This window comes from Ictidomys tridecemlineatus, chromosome 9 (genome assembly GCF_052094955.1).
Source record: "Ictidomys tridecemlineatus isolate mIctTri1 chromosome 9, mIctTri1.hap1, whole genome shotgun sequence".
Lineage (NCBI taxonomy): Eukaryota > Metazoa > Chordata > Mammalia > Rodentia > Sciuridae > Ictidomys > Ictidomys tridecemlineatus.
In genome coordinates this window covers 68146169-68154639 of record NC_135485.1, presented here as the reverse complement: position 1 = coordinate 68154639, position 8471 = coordinate 68146169, and the positions used below count along the sequence as shown (strand labels likewise).

Below are 8471 nucleotides of genomic sequence, written 5' to 3'. Positions count from 1 at the left end.
TCTTGCTTCAGCAAGACAGGAACTAAAAAATAAACTCAGTGTGCTGTACATAGTGACAAGCATTTTATCAATGCTGTTAGTGCTCTAAGATGGGACTGAGACATGATCAAGGACATTCCCAGAGACCAAAAGATAATTCACTGGCAGGACTTTAAAAAAAAAAAAAAAAAAAAGAAGGTCTTGTTGACTCTATCTCAGATAGTTATTGTGCAAGATAAACTCTTTCAAGGACAATCTTTGCAACTGTTATTATGTGTTACATGAAAGGAATTTCAGAAAATTTGTTTTTGCAGTTGAAAATAAACTTCAAATTTTTCACTGAAATTTGTTAATAAAATAAAGTTTATTTTGTTTAACAGCCAATGAAAAACAAAATATGAAATGGCTTTCATATTTTAAGTCAGTAATTTTTGGTTTTTTAGCAAGTTCCATAAAATTTCATTAGTGACCTCTTAACAGAATTCATAGCTAGAGAAAGAACTGAGAACTATGGGTTTATAACAGATAAAAACTACTGTGTATAGTAGAAGGCATAACACAAGAGCTACCTGAACAAAATTCCGTAGTTATGAGTTCCCATCTCTGCATTGCACCTTATATTTTTCCTATCTAACAGAGTACATGTGCTTTTCATGGTTAACAGTTTGGGTACAGTATCTTCCACGTAGAAGCAATACTACATTCCTTTTATTTTAGGAAATTATACATTTAAAAAATTACCATTTTAACCATTTTAGTGTATATTTCAGTGACATTAAGTATATTCACATTGTTGTGCAATCATCACCACTCTTGATCTTTGGAAATTTTTCATTTTCCCAAACTGAAACTCTGTACTATTCCCATATACAACAAAACTCACCTATCTCTATGAATTTGACTATTCTAGTTATCTCATATAAGTCGAATCAATATTTGTCTTTTTATGGCTTATTTCACTTAAAAAAAATAACATGTTTCATCCATTTTGTAGTATGTATCAGAATGTTATTTCCTTTTATAGCTCAGTAATGCTTTGCTGTATATGTAGACATATTTTGTTTATCCATAAATCCATCGATGGGCATCTGAGTTGTTTCCTCTTTGAGGCTCTTTTGAATAAGGCTACTATGAATATTGGTATACAAATATTAGTGGGAGTCTCTGCATTCAATTCTTCTTTTTTTTTTTTTTTTGAAATTGGATCTTGCTATATTTCTCGGGCTAGCCTAGATTTCCTGGATTCATGTGATCCTCCTGCCTCATCCTAATGAGTAGCTGGGACTACAGGCACATACAACCATGCCTAGCTCAACGTTTTTTTTTTTTTTTTTTAGTATATGCTCAGAAATGGAATTGCTGGATCATATGAATATCATATTTCCTATTTAAAAAAACCTCAAGAATCATCCCTGAGTCCTTGGTTTTACTAATTTCTAAGCCATTAGTAAAGCCTATCTGGTTTAAACTAGAATGATCTCTCCATATTCCTTCTACTACCATCATCCTATGCCTGTCTACCAGAATCTTTTTCTTGGGCTCCTGAAATAGCTTCCTTATTCGCCTCTGTACTTCCTCTTTGCTGCATTTTCCACATGGCTAATAGAGCATTTTTTAAAAAAATACTAATCCAATTATAGTATTCCATTGTTTAAAACCTTTTCAATGGTTTCCTGGTAAGTTTAGAATAACATTCAAATATTTTACCGTAACTGACAAGATCCAGCATAGCCTGGCATCTTTTGGAACTTCATTTTACAAATCTTTCCTCCTTGTATACTGCATCAGACATCCACTGTGCTCCACCCCACATTCTCTTGTCCATATTTTACCCCAGTCATTGCTGCCACAACCAGTTTTTTCAAGGAGTAAACTCATAGCACCTCCACTCAACAACACATCTCTCTCCTTTTGCTCTGGTGCCTTTCAGATGCCAAGATACATCAACAAAGACTCAACCTGGTTCCAAAGGCTACTTGTACTACCCAGAGGTTCGAAGGAGTTAACACTCTACGGGGCCACCAATTGAACAATGGAGACCAAAAGCTTGTAGATATAGGTGTTTCTCTTCCATCCTTCAGATGAAAAATTCTGAATACTAAATGGTTCTTCAGAATCATGAGTCTCAATTGCTCACTGCAGTGACTATATCCATACCACAATCCTTGTACTGACTTTTATTTTTTCCCTTTTTTACACTTTATAGTTCTCCTACTCACTTCTCTGGGATCACTTCATCAGCTCCCTGCTCTGTTTTCCTGAGGTAACCTAGGCTAAAACTGTTGGTGTGGGAAGTATGAGACATTCAGGATAGGATTCTGGATCTCACTGCAACTGGTTGAGTGGTGATAACTACTGGTATGCAGCAGTGATAAAACAAGTAAGACCTCACTTGTGATGATGAAGTACAGGTGTTAAGTAAAGCATTGGCTTCTGCTGGTGGCATTGGCTTTTGAACAGCATGGGAGAAATCATTCTGCTGAGAAATAGAGGTGATTGACTTTAAATGACTTTAGATGTCTTAAAAATGAAAATTACAGAATCAGATCAATTATCTTCTTGAAGTATGATATTAAATTTGGAAATATTCCATTGCACTATTTAAAGAAAACCTTACATCATGCAAACCATATAGTAAATGAACTAAAGGATTTAATTGTAGGGCTAGGAGAAATTCAAAGAAGACTGAATACACAGCTCTCTAGGTATCTGAGGACAAAGTTTGACCCCTAATAGGAAAAGATCAGGATTCAGAGCTGGAATTGGAATATTTGGTAGAGAACCTAAGATTCTTGAACTTCCAGCACAGATGTGCTGATGAGATTAAATGCAAAGAAGAAAAGACCACATTATGTAGAACTCTCTGAAAGAGGGCAAGAAGTTTGTGTTTTATTTTATATATAATGAGAAGCCTGGAATAAACTAAGAGTGGTAGGTAAAGAAGAGTGTAAGTAAGGCAAAGTTCATGTTTAGGATAGGGAGATAAACCAGGCGTGGAGGTGCATGCCAGTAATCCTAGCAGCTCCCAGGAGGCTGAGGCAGGAGGATCAAGAGTTTAAAGCCAACCTCAGCAAAAGCAACTCAGTGAGACCCTATCGCTAAATAAAATACAAAATAGGGCTGGGGATGTGGCTCAGTGGTCCAGTGTCCCTGAGTTCAATATCCACTCCCCCCCAAAAAAAGATAGAGGATAAGAGTATGCGCCAACAAGAATGATGTGGTGAGGTACTACAAAGGGTTCCAAGTAGATATTGAGGCAGAAAAATTATTTTTGAGCAGAAGGCATTTAAGAATAGGATTTTTTTCTATTATCTGCCTAAAAAGAGACTCTCTCAAATGAACTCAAGTGAAATAATCCTCTCCCAGGGAGCTGTACAACCAAGGAAGATTGATTCTTACCACTGGAGAGAGGTCAACACAACTGTGGTTAGTCCATTTTCTGCTGCTACAACAGAATACCCACAGAGTGAGTATTTCTAAAGAGAAGAAATTGCTTATAGTACAGTTGTAGAGGCTGAGAAGTCCAAGCATGTGGTGCTGGCATCTGCTGAGAGCCTTCTTGATGCTTCATTCCAAGGCAGAAGACATCATGTGGCAAGACAGGAAGTGAGTTATCTCAGGCTTCTCTTTCTTTGCTTGAATAGCCACTGATCCCATCTGGGGCCCCCAACTTCATGACCTCTTCTAACCTAATTACCTCCATTAGTCTTGATCTTCAAATGTCATCAACATGAATTTGGGGATTAAGTTTCTAACACATGAATTTTGAGGGAACATATTCACACCACAGCAACATTTAAACAGATTGTTACAAAACTATCATATCATCCATTCATTTTCCTAAGGGAGCATTTATCTTTCCTAAAAATCATTTGTTTTTCCATAAATGCCCAACTCTTCCTCCCTTTTCCTTATAAAAATGATAAATAACTCCCTCTTTGAGTCACATTTTTCTGTGCAATCCCATAAATGTATGAGTAAAAATCTGCCTTTTTTTTCCCTTAATAATCTTTTTTTTTTTTTTTTTTTTTTTAGTTTTCGGCAGACACAACATCTTTGTTTGTATGTGGTGCTGAGGATCGAACCCGGGCCGCAAGCATGTCAGGAGAGCACACTACCGCTTGAGTCACGTCTCCAGCCCCCTTAATAATCTTTATTGGTTTAATTCACAGCCTCTGCCCCAAAACTGGATTTAAGGGGTTAGAGAAAAATGTGTCTCTTCATCTACAGATAGTTTATGGTTCAGTAAATGTCACAGACCCAATCCCTTGGGCTCTACAGGAGGACTTGTCTTCCAGGGAAGACAGTTACTTGCTGTTGAAAACATCAACTCCATCACAAAGAAGAGACATTAATTGTCAAAGGCTAGGGGATAGGAAGGCTTGGAATCCAGAGCCCAGTGGGAGAGTTGACCTGAGGGAGGAGCAGAAACGTGTCCTTCATAGGAACAATCAAGGACACAAGAGCCTGGGATTAGGTACCAGAAGTTTGAGGGATCTTGTGGTTAGAAGACGAGGACATCCCTCATGATTGCTTCTGCTTTTGTCGGTGGACATGAGGCCATCAGCTGAGAGTGAGGATGAAAGAGAGTCCAGGCAGTTCCACAAAAGAGGACAATCTTCTTTCAGAAAGTAGAAAACCAGATATCATGGGAAATTTTCTCCCAGGGAATATTGAACACTAATAAGAAATTTGACCATGTGAATTCAGTCACCAGGGTTGAGGTGGTTTGTTTACAGCATGAATGCTTGGCTTCTTCCTACAGCACAATGTAGAAAATGCTGGAGTTCAAGTACAGTTGGATCTTTGCCATAAGTCCAGTGGAAGGAGCAAATATTAGAATGATTATAATGAAGAGCCATAGGATCTAAGCTAAGAAGAGAAGGGAAGAACAGTCAGTCGATTGGTATAGGAAGTGGTAGAGTCCATTAATGGATGATGATGGTCAAGCAGTGGCTCTGATAGGCTCACTCACTCGTGTGTGACTTGAAGAGTTAGGGCTGATCGTGAGAGAGGGGGAGACTTCAAATTCAGATTAGGGTTTAGGGGTTGGGGTGTCAAGGTCATGAAGATAGCCCCAGGAATGGGTGTTAAAGAAAACTGAGTGAAATGTCAGCCTGCATGCTGGTCTCTAACCTGTGACTGTCATTACCATTGCAAAACAGCAGTAGAGCTTCACTGTGTATGAAAAACTGTGAACTCTCAAAGGTTATTGCTGGTAAGTAGATATCGAATAGTAAACAGACTCATAATTCACACAGTAGAGGTCAGAAGACAAAGGGATCAGGCAGCTCTCTAAAGTGTCAGGAAAATTAAGGGGACAAAAACCCCTGTGGGACTTGGAAGGCTACAGACAACAAAGGTAGTAAAGAGAGAAGAGTGTTGGATTATTTCAGATAAGTGGAGATAAAGTCAACAGTAGGAAAAAGGAACTGGATTAAGCAAAATCACTCTAATTCCTAGGGTCACAAACTAGGGAGAATTAACCCTAGGAGCCTTTTTATGTACTGCCTCCTCTACCAGAGGAATATCTTCATGTAAATTAAGTGATCTGTATACCCATTGAAGACTTGAAAAGGAAAACAAAGACAAAAAACAAAGGTGGAGATTATAGGGAAGGTTTTGAACCTCTTTCTCTCTGAGCTTGACTCACTAAAAACCAGAAAATTGTAAATACATAATGTGGAAACAGTATTAAGTTCTGGTACAGAGTGAAAACCAATCTCCTTCAAATCCTGGATTAAAATTTGGGTTTTTGGGGCCAGAGGTGTAGCTCAGTGATATAGTACTTCCCTGGAATTCTCCAAGCTCTGGGTTCAATCCTTCGCACTGCAAAAAAATAAATAAAACAAATTGTATACTTTGAACATTCTATATAGTGCATTTCTTAGAAAAGACATCCATATCTAAATTCCAGCCTTACCTTTGAGGAAGAAAAAATTAAAATCTTCATCTCTATATATCTGGTCAATTCTTATTTAATGACATGATCTCATTCAGGAAAATATTTTTTCTTGGAGTATAACCTTAGATAATTTCCTTATAAGGTGTTTTCTTACTTATAAATTTATAGATCATAGTTTTCTGAAAAACTCCACAACTATAGCTGAATTCTTCAAAGTTAGTAACCTTTGTGGCTAATTGGTGCCCTTTGATTGATTCAGTTAATATAGTCTCATCAACTTTAACCCAGGGCACTGGGTTACATTAAATATTTGAGGTCAATAAAAAAAATGTACTGCATTTTTAAAGAATTAGAGAATAAAATTTTAGTTACAGTCCAAAATACCATTTAGATGTTATTCACTGACCCTTTATTAAGAAATACGTTTGCCAGATGCTGTGGCGCATGCCTGTAGTCCCAGTGGCTTGGGAGGCTGAGGCAGGAGGAGTTCAAAGCCAGCCTCAGCAACTTTGCAAGGTCCTAAGCAACTCAGTGAGACACTGTCTGTAAATAAAATACAAAATAGGGCTGAGGATGTGGCTCAGTGGTAGAGGGCCCTCAAGTTCAATCCCCAGTACAAAAAAAAAGAAAAGGAAGGAAGGAAGGAAGGAAGGAAGGAAGGAAGGAAGACAGACAGACAGACATTTAAGGGCTGGGATTGTAGCTCAGTGGTAGAGCACTTGCCCACCTTGTGTGAGGCACTAGGTTTGAGTCTTGGCACCACACATAAATAAATAAAATAAAGGTATTATGTCTATCTACAACTAAAAATATATTTTTAAAAGAAATACACTTTATGTATAATTCCAATAATTTATACTACAAAAGACTTATGAAAAAGTCAAAGACTAAAGGAAAGGCATGATTTTCTTTATTTTGTAATCATACTTACTGTTGAGGTATGATTAGATGATCACAAAATAAGATGAGTTTTCAACATACTTCCCAGAAAGGATATGCTTCTTTCAAATATTTCTCCAGAAAGGAGATGGTTGTATACATTAGTTAAGTTGCTCAGACCACAAAAGAGGAAACTTCTGAGATTCAGTGAGGTTGTCCAAGTGATTCTCAAATGAAGGTAAACATGGAATAGAGGGCAAACCAGAGTTCCCCTAAGGAGGGTTTACCAGGATCTCTTTTGTATAATTTTAAACATAAGCTTATAGTGCTAATATGCTTAATTATTATTATTAATAGCCCTAGACATACTTAAACATTAATTGTAATTAATTTTTGTTGGTTTATTTCCAATAATGTTAAAGGAAAGCCTAATGTTTAAACAAATTTATTCTTAATCAAAAAGGTCACGAGTTTAAAATTTTTTTAAAGCCTAGAAATAAATAATTAGTTCTTTGTCTTATGGCTAATGGCTGTTAAGAGCAGGATTCTGATTTTAGGTGAATCATGCATTTTACCCAGTGCCAGGCACAAACTGCTTCAGGGCCTTTGTAGTTGCAGATAAGCATTGGTTTTCATGAAGCATAAAACATATTTCTTTATGTGGATGCTGATATAAAATATCATAAACTACAGTGAGCTGCCTCCACTCTTCCACTGTCTCTTAGTGGAGGCTTCCTAGGAACAGAAATGTTCACTATAATTTACTACAGGTACTTTAATGAATTAACCTTTTGATAAAGCATAGTTTATTAAACTAGATAAATTATTTCTCTATTTTCTTTTATAGCTTATATGTTGTCATTGTTGCTTTATTTAGTCTATTACAAATTTTAGAATTTATGCAAAAATATGAAAGAAAAATACACTGGAATGATATTTTCCCCATAATGTCTAATTCAAATGAATAACATTTATAACTACTTGATTTGAATCTATAAATAGTAGTAGTTTTGTCTCCAATTAGAAAAAACAACAGATTCAATAATAACATATTTTTGTTGCATCATAGGACATAATGTTTACTTTCTGCCTAGTTGGTTTTTTGTTTCTATGTTTCCAATACTGGCTTTCTGAATTCAAGAAGTCATCCTTTGATATTCGCTTTCTGTCATTCAGTCTGACTCATTCAAATAGTTAAATGGCAATTCTCTGCCTAAATTTTCTAAACTTATTTTTCCCAAGTGGTGTATGCTAATAAACATACTATTTAATAATGCATTATATATCTTGTTAAGATATTTAATAACAATAACTTAGTATTATTAATCAGATTGCTTTAGCAAAAATATATATCTTTTAAACACTTTGAGATAGACAACACTGAAACTGTGGTTGCCAATTAGTGATATGTGAGAATTTATACTGATATTTATTTGATAACCTCATTATTAGAGCTCTCAGTACATTACCACTTAAGCAAAATAAAATTCTTCATCAGAGGCCTTAATATTTTATTGAAGTGATATCATATGCTAATAAATCTTGCCAAACACAGCACTTTGCATGCCTATAATCCCAGGTACTCAGCAGGCCGAGGCAGAAGGATCACAAGTTTGAGGCCTCTCTGGGAAACTTAGTGAGAACCTGTCTCAAAATTAAAAATAAAAAGAGATGCAGAGGGCTGAGGTGTGGCTCAAGCGGTAGTGCG

The 8471-nt window shown here is 36.3% G+C and overlaps 1 long non-coding RNA gene across 1 annotated transcript; it reads left to right on the top strand.

Moving 5' to 3' along the window:
• The first annotated feature begins 1764 nt into the window (after window positions 1-1764).
• Window positions 1765-5846, top strand: LOC144366769 (uncharacterized). The gene is made up of 3 exons (XR_013425914.1): window positions 1765-2242; window positions 3346-3585; window positions 4015-5846. It is a non-coding gene; the product is annotated as an uncharacterized LOC144366769 (long non-coding RNA).
• The last annotated feature ends 2625 nt before the right edge of the window (window positions 5847-8471 follow it).